Genomic DNA, 8,671 nt, shown 5'->3' on the forward strand with positions numbered 1-8,671 from the left:
CCACTGCACACCAGTTTGTGTCCTTAGTTCCCTCTTTACTCTCTGAGATGGAGAAATAAAATGGAGGAGATCTGCTTAAGGCCTCGGTCCCCCCTTCTCTTGCCACAAGATTACTGGAGTCTCCTCCACGGTGACACTATTTCACCTCACAATGGATACAGATAAATTATTTCCCCACAACCCTTGAAGAAAGCCAGGACATTCAATGTCCTTTCATCTAGCGTTCCTCTCCCTGCAACCAGAACCCTTTTCAGGGGGACGTCAAAGAAGTTTAGGTTCCATCAAAGAGTTCTGAGAAAAGTAAAGGGTTAAATAGCACAGGTTCTGGAAAGTATTTTCAAGAACAATTTTGAGAACGCACGCTGTGGAAGAGTGAACAGTGATCAGTGTAGACAGAGCTAATCCTGGGAATCATAATTAGTTTTACATGTGGTGTGGAAACTGTGGGTTAGATCAATGGCAGACAGCATGATTTTCAGAAAAGAACATGGTTCTTGACGACAACAAATTTATGTATTTATATAGTACCTTTAAACTAATAAAATCTCCCCTTATTTCATAGGCACATAATTAAATATAACACTGGGCCTCAAAGAAGATATTAGGTGAGGTAATGAAAAGTTTAAGATTATGGATTTTTCCAGGAAGATTAGAAGAGCTGAATATTATTTAAATGGAGAAAGGCTACAGATAGCAGCAGTTGAGGGGGATTTAGGGTCCTACTTCATAAATCAGAAAAAGCTAGTGTAAAAGTTCAAAGGCAAAAGGAATAATAGCCTTTATTCAAAGGGAATGGAGTATTAACTCCCAATGCCACGAGGGAGAAAATTCCAGCATTTTGACCCAGCAACAGTGAAGGAACAACAATCTATTTCCAAGTCAGGATGGTGAGCGGCTTGGAGGGGAACTTGAAGGTGGTTGTGTTCCCATATATGTGCTGCCCTTGTCCTGCTGGATGAAAGTGATCATAAGTTTGGAAGGTGCTACCTGAGGAGCTTTGGTGAATTTCTACCGTGCATCTTTTAGATAGTACACACTGCTATGTAGGCAATGGTCTAGTGGTATTTTTGCTAAACCTATTAATCCAGAAACCCAGCTAATGTTTTAGGGATCTGAGCTCAAATCCTGCCAAGGCAGATGGTGGAAACTGCATTCAATTAAAAAAAAATCTGGTATTAAGAATCTACTGATCATCGTGAAATCATAGTTGATTGTGAGGGAAAAGACACCTGGTTTACTGATGTCCTTCAGCATTCAGGGAAGGAAATCTGCCATCCTCATCTGGTCTGGCCTACATGTGACTCCAGACCCACAGTAATATGGTTGACACTCAATTGCCATCTGAAATGGCCTAGCAAGCCATTCAGTTGCAAAAATCCCTACAAAGTATAAAAGTAAGGAGGTTTTGTTAAAACTGTATATGGAACTAGTGATACCACAGCTGGATTTCATCTCCTCATCTAAGGAAAGATATCTTGATAATGGAGGCAATCTAGAGAAGGTAAAAAAAAGGTTGATTTCAGATGTGGGGGGACTTTCTTATCAGGTAAGGTGCAGTAGTTTGGGCATGTACTCATTTGTGTTTTGAAAAATGAGCGATGATATTGTTGATAATTTAAAATTCCTGAGGGTTTGACAGAGTTGATGCTGAGAGGTTGTTTCCCTTTGTTTGGAAGTCTAGGACTGAGGGTATAATATCAATATAAAGTGTCACCCATCTAAATCACAGATGAGGAGGAATTTATTCACTCCGAGGGGAAGGAATCTGTAGAACTCTTTGATACAAAGAGCTTTAAAGGATAGCGTATCTGTAATTTTTTTTTCTCCGGATCGCTTTTGAGGCGAGATTATTACGTATATTTAGAAAGAACTTTAATCATTAATGGGGACAAAGGGTTATGGGGAAATGTTTGAAAAATAGAACTGAGGATTAACAGATCAACCATGACATTCTTGAATGCTGATGGGCTGAATGGCATACATTTGCACCTATGTCTTTTGGTCTTATGGTCAATGTACCTTTTAGGGAGTTTGAAGCCTAAGCAATGGAAATATGGTTGAGGTGCAGGGTAAAGCTGTGGGTGAACAACAATGTTGAAGCATCTGAAATTCAAGATGCTCAGGAGGCTAGAATAAGAGAAGTGCAAATGTCTCAGTGGATTGTGTGGCTAGTATAATTTTGCAGGGATGGGAATGGGATAATCCATGGAAGGATTAGAAAATAAAGATGACAATTTTAAAATCGAAATATTGCTTGGCTGGGAGCCAGTATAGGTCAACAAACATGGAGATTTGGTGGAAGCAAGTTCATGAACAGCAGAGATTGAATCACCCCAAGGTGACTGAGGATAGAATATGTGAGATCAACTGGGAGCACATTAGAGTAATCAGGCCTGGTGCAACATGTATGAATGAGGGTAGTGTGGTGGATGTAATTCACAGGGATATCAGTGAAACTTTTGACAAGATGGGAGACTGGTCAAGAAGGTAAGAAACCATGCGATCCAGAGCAATTTGGCAAACTGACTTAATGACAGGAGTCAGAAGGGTTGGTTGAAGGTTGTTTTTGTGGGGTTTGTTGATGGGCCTTTTGCTGTTTGCAGTGTACATTAATCATTTGAGCATAAATGTAAGAGGTTTGATTAGAAGTTCACAGTTAACATGAAAAGCAGTGGTTTCAAAAATGAGGTGGAAACTTGTTGGCATGGACAGTTGAACCAAAGAGTCTATTTTCATGCTGCATGACTCTGTGACTCTATGTGGTCTGGTCAGATGGGCAGAAAAACAGCCAATAGAACCGAATCCTGAAAAGAGTGAGGTGATGTATTTTTGGACAACTAACAAGACAGAAAGTGTACACAACGAATGGTAGCACCCTAGGAAGTACAGAGGATCAAAGGCCTTGGTGTGTATGTCCACAGATTGTTGACAGTATCAGGACAGGTGGCTCAGAAGGCATGTGGGACACACGTTAATATTAGTCAAGGCATTGAATACAAGAACAAGGAAGTTACATATAATAATAGTTAGGCCACAACTGGAATACTGTGTGCAGTTCTGATCACCACACTATAGGAAGGATGAGTTTGGGCTAGAGAGAATGCTTTCGAGATTCAGCAGGATATTGCTGGGACTGGAGTGTTTGAGCTGTGAAGAGAGACTAGATACACTGGGGTTGTTTCTCTAAAAGCAGAGAAGGTAGATCAGAAGACACCTTTTCCCTTAGTGAGGATTAATAACCAAGGAGCAACGATTTAATGTAAAGGACAGAAGGTTTATGGTTTATTTATGGGAAAACATTTTCACCCAGAAGGTGGTGGTATCTGGAACTCACTGCTTGAAAAGGTGGTAGAGGCAGGAATCCATCTGAACATTTAAGAAGTATTTAGATCACCACAGCGTGTAAAACAAAGGCCATGCGCTGGAATAATAAGCTGTAGAGCTGGATGAACACAGCAGGCCAAACAGCATCTTAGGAGCAGGAAAGCTGATGTGTCGGGCCTCGACCCTTCATCAGAAATTGGGATTAAAATGGATAGGTGCTTGATGATCAGCATGGAAATGGTGGGTTGAAGGGTCTCTTTCCATGCTGTAAAACTCTATACCTTTATGGTATGCAGTACATACGTGTGACACCAAACACTTGAAGAAACTATGTTGCGTGGGGACTCCCAGGAAAACAGTTGAAATATTTTAGGAACACCCTTAAAATATTCGGTATCAAACATTCGCATTGTTTTATGAGAGTCCTTGGTTTATGATCAAGCAAAATGGAGGATTTTCATTCATAAATACACCAAACACAGTCTTATTCTTGAACATGCAATGATAAGCTTGTGGTATCAAAGGGTGCAGACAAAACCCCAAACAATCCACTTACTTGCACCTTCAGACACTATTTTACCCACATGCGACATCATCTGCTTTGGGGAGACTGGTTTAATGTCACTGGATAGTAATCTGAAGACCCCCATTAGTCTTGGGACCTGGGTTCAAGTCCCATAATGGAAGTTGGTAAAATTCAACTTTAACTTAAAATTTGGAAGTAAAAGCTACTCTCAGTAAGGGTGACATTGCAACTATCATTAGTTGTTATTAATTCACAAATGCCCCTTCAGTGGAGATAATCTGTCATCCTTGCCTGGTTTGGCCTACATTTGACACCAGACCTACAGTAGTGTAGTTACACATAACTGTTTGAAATATCTGGTCAACTATCCCAGAGCCGATTCAACTGGAGCTGAAGCTTGTCATTCTCAATCTTGAGAGTCTGTCAAAACAGAAGGAAAATTAATGCTGTGCTTTTGGTTGATGTCACTGAGGAGGGGCATGTAGCTGGAAAATAAGAGGGGACCAAACTAATTGTGTTCTCCCAGGCCATGACAGATGTGATGGATGGGGAAATGCAGTGCCTATAATATACATGGACTATTGATGACCCACATGCTGGGCAAAGCTTCTTTTTAGGACCCATTAAGACCAAAGATAACTGGGGAGTTTTCTGAAGGAGATAAATTGGTTCCCTGCTTATGATGTTGTTTGAAAAAATGTCCATGTGACTTGAGGTTACCATGGGAATGTAAGCAAGGAAGAAAAGGGTCAATAGAAAGCTAATTGCAGTGGGTTCAACTTGTGCTTTCTGTTTGACAGCTCAGAACTGAGAAGTTGGGTAGAAAAATAACAGGCAAAATTTTCATCAAATGGAATAGTTTTCTGGCTGGCAGTCTGTGAACAGAGTCTTGTGTTGAAGCAAATCTCTGAAAAAGAAACAGTGAGTGGTTCTGTCCCTACGTGTTACATCTGGAAAGAGGAGAGAGCTGAAAGACAGAAAAGGCAAGGAATTCTGGATCAGACAAGACCTATTACTGTTGTTTCAGTGTTGCCAAGGTACACCAAACTGTTAAAGGAGTCAGAATAGGACTTTTCCAGGGATTCTGCGCCACCACCGCTGTCATGAATCGAGTGAGAGAGAGTTCGTAGAAGTGCGTCTCGTTGTTCGAAACCATTTCGAGGGACGTTGTTTGGAATATAGTAATTGATGAATGGGACTCAGGAACCATAATAACTGACTGAGAAATCAGAGACCCTACACTGCAGAGGTCAGTTGGGAAGAATGAGAGATTCTGCACAGTCCGTTCTAAAACAGAAGGCATGGAAACGAGAGTGTGATATGGTAAGATAATTTGGCATTCACCTATTTAAATATTCATCAGCACTTGGGTTTTCACGTTACTGGAGTTGAGTTTCATCACTCGTTTTGTCCATTGCTGTGGTTTAAGAATTTTCCCTGACTGCTTCATATGGTTCTCTTTTTAAAAAAATGCTTCCTAGTTTAGCACGGGGAGGCAATAGCCTAGTGGTATTATCGGGGAACTGTTAATCCAGAAACCCGGGTAACAATCTGGGTCCTAGGCTGGAATACCGCCATGGTAGATGGTAAAATTTGAATTCAATATAAATATCCAGCTGATTGTTGGGGGAAACCCCCACCTGGTTCGTTAATGTCCTTTAGCGAAGGAAACTGCCATCTTTACCTGGTCTGGCCTACACGTGACTCCAGACCCACAGCAATATGGTTGACTCTCAACTGCCCTCTGGGCAATTAGGGATGGGCAATGAATGCTGCCCAGCCAGCGACGCCGTCGTCCTGTTAATGAATAAAGTGGGAGTGGGGGAAGCTATAGTTCTTTTAATCTTAACAAATGGATAGTTTCCCTGTCGTGGGGAGTAAGAACACTGTCCTCTGGTTATTCTAGCTCTCCTCAAGGGTCACAACATTAGGCGGGTCTGAGCCACGGTGTGTTTATTGGTCAGAACCCGGGCTCGCCAGGGGAAGCGACCCCTCACACTGTGAACAGTAACCGGTGCCATGAAGAAAAACCAGCTGGCAAACATTGCTTCAAAATATTCTTTGTTTAGTACTTTGGTCTCGAATGTGCAAGCTGACGGTGAAGTGTTTTGCCTGGTCCAGTTGATTGTCCCTGCTTCTTTAAATGAATCTCTGTTGTTAGAGTTGTAAGTGCAGCATCTTTGAACAAATCGCGGATGAGATCGGCTGGCTAGCTCTTGGGTCGATTTTCAAACTGTAAAAAAAATGTATTTTTGCTTTATTCTGAAAATCCTCTCCATTGATAAGTGTTGTCCCCTGATGACGCGTTGTCGGGAAATTCAGGAGTATTTTGTTTACAATATTAAATGTTTAAAAATGCAAGACTGATTTGAAGGATTTTCTCTAAATAAAAGGACCGAGTTTGTTTAATGCAAGTATTCGGGGGAGAGGGGAGATTGGAATAAAACAAAACGTATTAATTGAAATCCAATTGCTTACCATTTTGACACATCTCAATGAGATTGTGGTAACTCTGAACAGTCTAAACAGATTCCTTGTTGAGATATCATATTCTCAAGGATAACTAGGAATGAACAATAAACACTGACAGGCCAACGACCCCCACGTCCCACGATTTGATTTTGCAAATAAAAAGAATACATATTCTGCTTGTCCTTCAAGTAAATTTATTTGAGTTTCCTCAAACAGGTCCCTCAAATCTGCTTTTAGTAAAATAAAACAAAGAACTGCTGGAAATCTGAAACAAAAGCAGAAATTACTGAAGAAACTCGGCAGGTCTGGCGGCTTCGGTGGAGAGAGAAACAGGGTTAATGTTTCGGGTCGAGTGACCCTTTATCAGGACTCAATTTTTACCAGAGTAGGGGTGAAAATGAATCCTTTCCCATTTTACTGGACAACATGACAAGGTTTGCCCTTTAACAAGTCGCAGTAATCAGAATCAAAGACAGAAATTGCTGGAGAAACTCAGCATTCAGAACGGTCGGGTAGGCTTTTTTTCAAACATATCTTATGGAGGTGACTTTTTTTAAAAAAAGATTCCCCGAGATCCATTCACCGATGCAGGACGCCGTTCGTGAAAGAGTTCCTTGTTTTTTTTAAAGCGTCGATTCTGACAGGACACGGTCAGGTGTGATGTCTAATTTAATACCCGTCAATTCGGTACAGATTAAAATCCGATCCAAATCCGCCCTTTCCCAACTGACTGATTTCAGCTTAAAATCGGCCCTTGGGCTTTAAGATTGCAAGTTTTAAATTTAGCGATTTCTGTGTTTTGTTGCTGTTTTGTCAATAAGGCTGGATCGACCAAAGCCATCAGAAAAGTTTGAAATTGATAGTATTTATCACTCTACATTCCAAAATACATACAATCTCGGCTTTCTAAACACTGCCGTTTCCATTTGTTGTCATATTTTATTTTCCGCGGAGAACCTGATGGCCAATAGCACAAGGGGTAGTTAGCTCCTTAGGCTAATGGGATTTCTGTCACTCTAGCTCTCCCTCGGTCTCCATGAAAATTAGATTTATGTAAAAATATAAAGACCCAAAAGCAAGAAAGTTAACCACCGAGCTGAAGCGACGTTTACTGTTATTAAGCAAAAAAAACAATATTAGTTACTCTGTACTGAAGCGCACTGTTAAAGAATCAAAATCTTACTGGAAGTGATAAAAAGAACTTCAATAAAGCTGTAGTGAATCTTGCATCTTACCTTTAATGAAAGGTTCTTTGACAGTTTGACATTAAACTCTAACAAATGACGTTAAGGTCTTGCTACTCAAAGAAATCTGAAATTAAGGCTTCAGTACATGTTAATACAGCTATTAAAAATCCAAACCCTTGCACTCCAGGCTAGACAGCTGATCTAACTACAACTTTATAAAAGGCAATTATACCCACATTTAAATGCAAGGTGCGTGAGAAAGAAAATGGGGACAAGCCTCGTTTAAATGTGTTCTTTTGAATATTTATTAAGCATAATATTGACAGGTAAATCATTTATCAAGTTTCAGTGAGTGCATAAAAGCAAAGAGATTGATTTTGCAATTACCCTTCACATCCATATCACAGGATTCTTATTAGCGTTGAATGTCCTAATTAAATACCTTACACCTCGTTTACACTACAGAAAAAAATTCTATTCAGATTCCATTTTTCCAAATTGAATTCACTAATTCTGACGTGTCTGGCGTGCTGAAGAATGCTTTAAATGGCAGTTTATAGCTGCGCCGCACATTTTCTCCTAAGTAATGAACCATTGATGCATCGTTACGTCCCTGAAGCCACAATTCCAAATCAGGTACCCCGAGATTTCATCCCTAAAATTAACTGTTTTATGACTTCAGATTAAATGTCAGCTGCAGCCTATGAAAAGTGGATTACTTCAAATGAAAATATTTTTGCTGTGTATTTTTCTGAAAATAGCACACCTGAGACAGTCCATTCTACAGGATAATGAGGCGTGATTGGCTGAACAAAGACTGCAATGTCAGAGTACTAAATTCAGTACCCAATCATAAATTGCTTGCGTTTTTGATGAATTAACAGTACGCGCTGATGTTCGTAATACTATTGGGATGGTGTAACATGGACATCCAAAAAGTGCCACACGACAGACTTTAGAGCAAACTTATGGCTCATGGAATAAAAGGGACAATTTAGTACAGAGAAAACTGCTATAGTTCATTTTGGATAGGAAAGATAAAGCAAAGGAAATTCAGGAGCAGTATGACCGAGGTTAAAATTGTTCAGGATGACCGCGGTATGTTTGTGTATAAATCATTGAAGATGACAGGACAGATTGAGAGTGTGATTAAAAACTCAGG

Source organism: Stegostoma tigrinum, chromosome 6 (assembly GCF_030684315.1).
Source record: "Stegostoma tigrinum isolate sSteTig4 chromosome 6, sSteTig4.hap1, whole genome shotgun sequence".
Taxonomy (NCBI): Eukaryota; Metazoa; Chordata; class Chondrichthyes; order Orectolobiformes; family Stegostomatidae; genus Stegostoma; species Stegostoma tigrinum.